Source organism: Colobus angolensis, unplaced genomic scaffold (assembly GCF_000951035.1).
Source record: "Colobus angolensis palliatus isolate OR3802 unplaced genomic scaffold, Cang.pa_1.0 Scaffold85, whole genome shotgun sequence".
NCBI lineage: Eukaryota > Metazoa > Chordata > Mammalia > Primates > Cercopithecidae > Colobus > Colobus angolensis.
In genome coordinates, this window is record NW_012122376.1 from 8,734,687 (window position 1) to 8,745,037 (window position 10,351).

A 10,351-nucleotide genomic window follows, 5' to 3' on the forward strand; every position below is an offset into this window, starting at 1 on the left:
CTCCAGCCCGGGCGACAGCGCGAGACTCCGCCTCAAAAAAAAAAGAAAGAAAGAAAACTGGATTGACAGCTGTCTTGGGAACATGCAGAAAGAGGCCAATCTTTAAAACTGAAGCTAGGTAGGGAAGGAATGAGTAACTGCATTACCATAAGCAAATAAGTGACATTTGACCTTCCGCCACAGTTCATGTGAACTCAGGCAGCTGTACTGGCCCCAGAGGTTGCCCTCCCTTACTTAGAGCTAAAAAGCTGACTTCAAAATTTCTCAGCTGATGACAGTATTCTCAGGAAGAGCCCATGAAGTGACAGATGGGAAGACGTTTTGCAAAGTTGTAATCACTCCACCAGCACAAAAGAGAGAAATCATCCTTTAATTTCTGTCCCACAATTATTATCCTGTTGAACATGTGGAAGACAGGAGAGAGAGAAACTAATGAAAAATACGCTATTTTCTAAAATTAAACAAAAAAAAAATTCACACGGGCCAGAAATCTGATTACATCGTTTCTGTGAGTGAAGCCTTTCTATGACTTCCCGCCACCTACAGATCAAGTCCCAGATCTGGACATTGTGGCTCCGCCACATCGCCCCTTCCCCTCTCCCTGCCCCCGTCCTGCCCTCTGCGCACCAGCAACATCAAAGGCTCATGACTCTCCTACTCACCATGCTGGTGCTCATCTCTGCGCCTGGTGGCTAGCTTCTAGTACATCTCCTTCCTTGTTGACACAGATTTCATTTCCTTACTTTTTTGAAAAATCGCTTTGTTCTTACCACTTCATGTTCCTCTATCATCTTTACCTCATTGACTGTCTCTTAATTAATATTGTTCTGGCTGCAAGTAACAACAACCAGCTGAGCTGGCTTCAGCACAGAGAATTCACTGGAGTGACATTGCCTGCCCCCATATCACCTGGCTCATTCACCTGCTTAATTCCTACTTTTTTTTCTTTTTTACTTTTTTTTTTTTTTTTTTTTTGAGATGGTGTCTCACTCTGTCGCCCTAGCTGGAGTGCAGTGGCGTGATCTAGGCTCACTGCAACCTCTGCCTCCTGGGTTCAAGCGATTCTCGTGCCTCAGCCGCCGGAGGAGCTGGGATTACAGGCGCACACCACCACGTCTGGCTAATTTTTTGTATTTTTAGTAAAGATGGGGTTTCACCATGTTGGCCAGGCTGGTCTCGAACTCCTGGTCTCAAGTGATCCACCCACCTCGGCCTCCCCAAGTGCTGGGATTACAGACATGAGCCACCTACTTCTTTCTTTAACCTTCAGCTCATGGATCCCCTACTCCAGCAAGACTTCAAGACCCTGCTGGGTTAGATGCCCCACCTCTGCACTTCCATAGTGTTCTGTACCACACTTTTTGCCATCTTCCTCACCAGTGAAACCAGGAGCTCCTCAAGGGCGGAAACTTGATTCCCCAGTGTGAGTTATTTGCATGGCTGGTTGAGAAAATTCAATAAATGTTGGACACATACACAAATTATCAAGAAGGTGAATTCTTGCTGGTGACCGATGTCATGGATATGAATCACTGCCACCCATACATATATTTTTTAATTTTCTGAGCAGTTATCCTTGCCCATGGAATCCTATTTCTCCAGAGTCGATTTCAATCTATTTCACCCACATTCTGCCTGCTTCAGACTCTCTGGCACCCTCTCTCGCTCAGATTTTTCCATTTGAACTTGAGATTGTTTCATTTATTACCATTATGTTGTTCTGAAACATAAGGCCACACTTATTATTGTGGACTTGATGTTATCTGGTGACAAAAACACTAATTAGGAATTATCTCATGTTTCAGCTCTCAGGATGCCTTTTTCAAATGACTGACGCTGAATGACTTGCTTGCTGTTTAAATAACAATAATAAGCAGATAAGCAGGTCTTATTTATATGTAAGCATTCCATATATGATCTCACTTCATCCTTACAATAGTCCTGAATAGTCATTATTGTTGCCATTTTATAGATGAGGAAATTGGTACTTACAGAGATTAAGTAACTTGCTCAATATGCTACAGATAGTAAACAGTAGAACCCAGAACCAAGCTGAGGATATCAGATTCTAAACCATCCACCATTCATATCAATGGGTGCAATTACACCCAAACAGAAGCCAAAAGAAGAAAAGGAGGGAGCTGAGAATGGGTGTGATGTGAACCCAAAAGGATGATAAGAAGCTTGACCAAAAACAAGTGACTATATTTCATTATGTTCCCGGCAACTTTTTTATTGCTCTAAGAATGTGTGTTACTTTCTTTATTCTCTTATTGTCTGTCATAAAACTGGAAACTGGAACCTGAGGCTAGGAGTGATTGGAGTGCATTAATCCTCACTTCTCAGCTGGAATTTGACGTAAGACCATATATCTAAGACCACCTTAGGAATCTCTTGAAAGCAATAAGTTCGCGAACTAAATTGCCAGCAGCAGCACAAACCACCTTGGGGTTTGTGAGGTCTGCACCTCCTCCCACCCCCTGCTATGAATGCTGCTCACCAGGACTCACACATTCTCTGAGACCAGCATGCAAACTACAAATCACCAAGACTTAGGAGGATAAGGAAGACTCCTTCAGGGTTTCCTCTGGATGCAACAGACATAGGCACTGTTCTGTGCAACCCCACCTGGGCTTCCTGACGGACATGTCCCTAAAAATTACAGCAATGCTCTAACAAATGTCCGATGAAAATTTCATTCAGATCAACTGACACAGATTGGGAAAAAACACATCTGAGTCTCAGTACGCAGTCGGCTTCACTGCTTCTCATTTGGGGTACATTTTTCCATTGGGCCAGAAAGAGAAAAGTCTTAAAAGTGCTGAGTCCAGATATTTTAAATTAATGAAAAGCACATACCAAAACTTAATGGGGGAAAATAGGTCAGCTCCCATTTTTTTATCAAGAAAAAGGGCTCAGCGGTAAAGCCTCGGAATGCACCGCAGACTGAAAATGTGTTGCCGTTAGAAGAAATGAGGCTGAGGTGTAAGGGTTTCCTCTGTTTTTGACTTTCTTTCTCCATAAGTGACAGAAAAATGGGGTTTATTTGTAGAATTTCACTATGAATTGCTTGAGGAAAGTGGACTTGAAAAAAATCTATTGAAATAAATGTTCTGTGGAAGGTAAGTACACAAGCGAAAGGAAATGTTTAAGTTCTACCAAACGACTGATGATTTGTAAAAATGGTAACTGTGAAGCAAGGCAGGTGTATTAGTCCATTTTTATACTGCTGTGAAGAAATACTCAAAACTGGGTATTTAAAAAAAAAAAAAAAAAGGAGGTTTAATGGACTCACAGGTCCACATGGCTGGCGAGCCCTCACAATCATGGCGGAAGCTGAAGGAAGAGCAAAAAGACTTCATACATGGTGCCAGGCAAGAGGGCATGTGCAGGGGAACTACCCTTTATAAAACCATCAGATCTCATGAGACTTATTCACTATCACGAGAACAGCATGGGAAAAACCCACCTCCATGATTCAATTGCCTCTTACCGGGCAATGTAAGAGGCATGACATGTGGGCATTATGGGAGCTACAGTTCAAGATGAGATTTGGGTGGGGACACAGTCAAACCATATCAACTGGGTCGGAAATATTGCTCATGACATGTGGGCATTATGGGAGCTACAGTTCAAGATGAGATTTGAGTGGGGACCCAGCCAAACCATATCAACCGGGTCGGAAATATTGCTCATTAGTGTATATTAAGACTTGTCTAATTCATCTTGCGAACAGAGGGAAATAAGGGAGCAATAAAGTAAAGCCATCCCCGTGACTTGTGAATTAACAGGAACTTGCTTCTCTTTCTGTCTCCTACAGATGAGACAGAACTGTCATTGTTCCCTTGCCACGCGCTGTGGAGTGACTGTTCCCAAAAAGAATGCTACCAACATATGAGTTGTCACATTGTCCTCTCATGTCTGATTTCAAACAAGGCATTCAATAGTCACAAGGTAGAAGCAGCCCAACTGTTCATCAATACATAAATGAAGAAACAAAATGTTATCTTGTTCCAAAATGTAACAATGGATGTTACTCAACCATAAAAAAGAATGAAGTGCTGATATATACTACTATGTGGATGACCCTTGAAACATTATGCTAAGTGAAATAACCCAGACACAGAAGGTCACATATTATATAATGTCATTTTTTTCTTTAATGGTCATATTATTTTTCCAGCTTTATTGAGGTACAGTTGACAAATAAAATTTTATATATCCAAGGTGTATAACATGATGATTTGATACATGTATAAGTTGTGTAATGATTGCCACAATCGAATTAACACAACCATCACCATTTTGTGTGTGTGTGTGCACATGTATGTGCTGAAAACACTTAAGATTTACTCTTGGCTAGGTGTGGTGGCTCACACCCATAATCCCAGCACTTTGAGAGACTGAGGTGGGAGGATCGCTTGAGTCCAGAAGTTCAAGACCAGCCTGGGCAACATAGTGAGACCTTGTCTCTATTTAAAAAAATAAAAAAGTAAAAAAGATCTACTCTTAGCAAATTTAAAATAAATCATACAGTATCATTAACTATAGCCACCATGCTGCACATTATATCCCCAAAACTTATTCATTTTATAACTGGAAGTTTGTACTCTTATTCAGCATCTCCCCATTTCCCCCAACCTCTCAGCCTCTGGCAACCACCATTCTACTCTCTGCTTCTAGGAGGCCAGCTCTTTTATCCCACACATCAATGAGATCATACAGTACTTGTCTTTCTATGTCTGGCTCATTTCACTTAGCATAATGCCCCCTCCAGGTTCATCCCTGTTGGCACAAATGGCAGGATTTCCTTCTTTTTATGGCTGAAGAGTACTCTATTTTATTTATTCATCCATCTGTAAATGAGTTGTTTTTCTATCTTGGCTACTGTGAATAATGCTATTACAAACATGAAGATGCAGATATCTCTTCAAAATACTGATTTCATTTCCTTTGATATATACTCAAAAGTGAATTGCTTGTTGCATGGTAGTTCTATTTTTAATTTTTCGAGGAACCTCCACACTGTTTCCCATAATGGCTATACCAATTTACATTCCCAGTGGACGAGGGTTCCAATTTCTCCACATCCTCACCAACACTTGTTATCTCTTGGGGTTTTTTTTATATAATACCTGTCTTAACAGGTGTGAGGTGATATCTCATTGTGGTTTTGATTTGCATTTCCCTGATGATTAGCAACATTAAGCACCTTTTCATATACCTGTTGGCCATTTGTATGTCCTCTTTGGACAAATGTCTATTCAGGTTCTTTGCACCCATTTTTTAATCAAGGTATTTGACGTTTTCCTATTGAGTGGTATGAGTTCCTTATATATTTTGGATATTAACCCCTTATAAGATATATGGTCTGCAAATATATTTTCCCATTCTGTAGGTTGTCTTTTCTTTTTTCTTAATTTTTTTTCTTTTCTCTTTTGATCTGCCACTTCAGGAGGTTGTCTTTTCATTTTGTTGATTATTTCCTTCGCTGTGCAGGAGATTTTTCGTTTGACAGAGCCCCACTTGCTTATTTTTCCTTTTGTTGCCTGTGCTTTTGATGTCATATCCAAAAAATCATCACCAACAAATGTCAAGGAACTTTCTCCTTATGTTTTCTTCTAGACATTTTATGATTTTAAGTCTTATATTTATGTCTTTAATCCATTTAGAGTTAATTTTTGTATATGGTGTAAGGCAAGAATCTAATTTCATTCTTTTGCACGTGGATATTGTTTTCCCGGCACCATTTTTAAAAGAGACTATCCTTTCCCCACTGTGTGTTCCTAATGCCCTTGTGAAAGATTTGTTGACTGCATATGTGGAGGTTTATTTCTGAGCTTATATAATTCCATTTACATTACATATCAGAATAGGTGAATTCATAGAGACAGAATGCCAATCGACGATTGCATGGAACTAGGGAAAGAGGAGAATAGGGAGCAACTGCTTAATGGATACAGGGTTCCCTTTTGGAGTGAAGCAAATGTTTTAGAATCAGATAAAGGTGTGACTGTACAACACTGTGAATGTATAAATGCCTCTGAATTTTTCACTTTAAAATTGTTAATTTTATCTCATGTGAATTTCACTTCAATTTTTAAAATTCTATAAAGGCATTTACCTTAATAAATGCTATATGGAAATTTTAACAACTAAGTAATAGGATGGTGTAATAAATGCTTATAGTAAAAACACTTTTACGAGAGCAGGCCTGCTGCCCTCCACTTCACTCAAAAGTGAAGCATGGAATTCTCTGGATGGGTCAGAATCTTCTGAAGAGATACAGATTTAATTACAGGACTATGGGTTTAGTTGAGTAGGAAACCTCCCAGCCACAATATTCTATCTACCATCTCCTACGTCCATTCTTACAAGAAAAAAAAAAAAAAAAAAAACGCAAATGTCAACATCTCCCAAACTTCTTTCTTTAAAGCTGTGCCATGGTCATGTCTGCCTTTTGTTGAGTACCTTGGGTGTGGGAGAGCAAACTGTCCCACCCCAAGACGGCCCCTCAGGTTCACGGAAACACCATGCACCATAGCACTCACACGCTCCTCTAGTATGCAAACCTACATCCATACTCAGCGTCCAGCCGCTGCACAGGGAAAGACCTGAGTTTTTAAAGAAATCAGGGAATCTGAGAACACTGGAAAGTTTACTTTCTGCTGGCTCAAGCCTTATTATATTTGCTCCATCTCCACATAAAACCCTACTCTAAGGAAATGTACTGTACAAGAGAGATATGAATCCCAGGCCACAACTCTCAACTTTTCCCTCCCAGAAAGAAATACCCTAGAGTTAAAAACCACTTCATTTCTAAAATAACTTATCAGGACTTTAAAATAACTCTGCTGCCCACAACCAGAAATTGGCTAAAGCAGGTTCAAAGCTGAATGGGTGGAAGAGATAATGCAATTCCTAGTGCAGTTCTTTCCACATGGGGCCATAGGAGGAGAGAGCATCTGAACACACTGCTCTTCCTTAGACACACTCTTTTCAAGTTGAACATTTGCACAGGACAATGACTAAGAAAGAGACATATCTGAATGCACACAGAAAGTAACTCATAAGCAGTGATGCAAAGTTGGAATCAGAAGCTGAATGCAAATCTGAAAGCTATACTTGTGCAGCATCTCCACCCAGAAATTCCTCAATACGGTAGGGGAAAAAAATCCAATTTGTCAGTGTTGACAAGAAAACATATTATTATTCTAAAGACTGCTTTGCCTTGGGACCTAGTTCAGGAGATGCAGGCACAGAACACAATGCAATGTGTGCACTAGGAACTGTCCAAGGTTCCCAAATAAATCTCCTACTGTTACCTCCTTTGAGAAGGAAAGAAACAAACCAAGGAAATAAATACTATTGCACCAAACTGGTAATTAGAGAATCAGCAAACAGAGCAAGCCCTAAAGTTTGGTACCATCATATTTGTCTTCCTCTCCTCACTCTAGAATTTTTGGCACATCTTCAGATAGGGGGAAACTGATCAAAATGATGAGCTACTGACAGTCCACCTCCCCTTGCCTCAAGTCATAAACACAACTTCCCTCTCTTTCAGAATCTCTATTTGTATCAGAGAACATAAGACAGACAGAGGTTTGCATTAAGAAATTCTTTTTTTTATCTTTTTTTTTCTTACTTCAGAGATTCTTGTTCTGATGCATTAAGAAATTTTTTTTTTTTTTTTTTTTTTTTTTTTTTTTTTTTTTTTTTTTTTGAGATGGAGTCTTGCTCTGTCACCCAGTCTGGAGTTCAGTGGTGTGATTTCAGCTCACCGCAACCTCTGTCTCCTGAGTAGCTGGGATTACAGGTGCATGCCACCATGCCTAATTTTTTGTATTCTTGGTAGAGACAGGGTTTCACCTCCAGGCTGGTCTCGAACTCCTGACCTCAAGTGATCTGCCCACCTCAGCCTCCCAAAGTGACGGACCACCTGATTTGTGAACTCTCTGGAATTTTGCACAAAATGTGTGTTTACCTGCATCATCCACAGAGAGGGGCAATAATTTCATCAAGCCCTCAGAGGGATCTTTAACCCAAAAAAGCTGTAGGTTCATTATTTTAAAGGTTCCCAAGAGAGATCAAATGGCTGAGCAGAACCTAGTTTTGGCTTGGTCCTTGGGTTGCTGCCATCTTTACCATATTCAGAATCTGGTCTTCAGAAGCTATGGAAATGTTTTCACTTTACTGGTTTATTCAAACAATTTTTGTTGTACCTGTTATGTACAAGAATAGGGGGGTGAAGCCAAAAGCCATTGTAAAATTTGAAACCAAGTCCCACAAAATTAGGCAAGCATCAATTAAGAGAACTCACAATGCGAAAGCAAATCAGGTATACTTTACAAAGACTTGCTCCAAATCAGCAATGACTTACGTTGACTTGGCTTACTTGAGACTTGAAATTTAATAGATATGCTCTTAAACCCTTCAACCTTCCTTCAGTTTAACCTGTACCTGTAGACACAACATTGTGAGGTTGCAACTTAAATTCATATCCACATCTGCAGATAGTCACAAAACTAAATCAAGTCACTAGCATATTGTGGTTTCCCAAAACTCCAGTCCTATATACAATTTTCTTTTTTTGGTGCTTTTTTTTTTTTTTATTGTACTTTAAGTTCTAGGGTACATGTGCACAATGTGCAAGTTTGTTACATATGTACACATGTGCCATGATGGTGTGCTGCACCCATTTACTCAACATTTACATTAGGTATATCTCCTAATGCTATCCCTCTCCCCTCCCCGCCTCCCCACAACAGGCCCCAGTGTGTGATGTTCCCCTTCCTGTGTCCAAGTGTTCTCATTGTTCCATTCCCACCTATGAGTGAGAACATGCAGTGTTTGGTTTTTTGTCCTTGCAATGGTTTGCTGCGAATGATGGTTTCCAGCTTCATCCATGTCCCTACAAAGGACATGAACTCATCCTTTTTTATGGCTGCATAGTATTCCGTGGTGTATATGTGCCACATTTCCTTATTCCAGTCTATCATTGATGGACATTTTGGTTGGTTCCAAGTCTTTGCTATTGTGAATAGTGCTGCAATAAACACATGTGTGCATGTGTCTTTATAGCAGCATGATTTATAATCCTTTGGGCATATACCCAGTAAAAGGATGGCTGGGTCAAATGGTATTTCTAGTTCTAGATCCTTGAGAAATCGCCACACTGCCTTCCACAATGGTTGAACTAGTTTACAGTCCCATCAACAGTGTCAAAGTGTTCCTATTTCTCCACATCCTCTCCAGCACCTGTTGTTTCCTGACTTTTTAATGATTGCCATTCTAACTGGTGTGAGATAGTATCTCATTGTGGTTTTGATTTGCATTTCTCTGATGGCTAGTGATCATGAGCATCTCGCCTGTCTGTTGGCTGCATAAATGTCTTCCTTTGAGAAGTGTCTGTTCATATCCTTCACCCACTTTTTGATGGGGTTGTTTATTTATTGTAAATTTGTTTGAGTTGTTTGTAGATTCTGGATATTAGCCCTTTGCCAGATGGGTAGATTGCAAAAACTTTCTCCCATTCTGTAGGTTGTCTGTTCACTCTGGTGGTAGTTGCTTTTGCTGTGCAGAAGCTCTTTAACTAGATCCCATTTGTCTATTTTGGCTTTTGTTGCCACCGCTTTTGGTGTTTTAGACATGAAGTCCTTGCCCATGCTTATGTCCTGAATATTGCCTAGGTTTTTTTCTAGGGTTTTTATGGTTTTAGGTCTAATATTTAAGTCTTTAATCCGTCTTGAATTAATTTTTGTATAAAGAGTAAGGAAGGGATCCAGTTTCAGCTTTCTACATATGGCTAGCCAGTTTTCCCAGCACCATTTATTAAATAGGGAATCCTTTCCCTATTTCTTGTTTTTGTCAGGTATGTCAAAGATCAGATGGTTATAGATGTGTGGTATTATTTCTGAGTGCTCTGTTCTGTTCCATTGGTCTATATCTCTGTTTTGCTACCAGTACCATGCTGTTTTGGTTACTGTAACCTTGTAGTATAGTTTGAAGTCAGGTAGCATGGTGCCTCTAGTCCTATATACAATTTTCTTAACAACTGCTATTGATTTGTCTTGCATGATCCCAGGTGGGACCAGTTCTATTCTCTAGAATCTTCTCTGACACATGCTAGAGTTTGTGTGTCTCATCCACACAAACTCAGAAAGCAGATGTCAGATCCACACAGGCACTTTGTTTAAAAAAAAAATCACCTCTAGGCCGGGCGTGGTGGCTCACTCCTGTAATCCCAGTACTTTGGGAGACCGAGACGGGCAGATCACGAGGTCAGGAGATCGAGACCATCCTGGCTAAAATGGTGAAACCCCGTCTCTACTAAAAATACAAAAAAATTAGC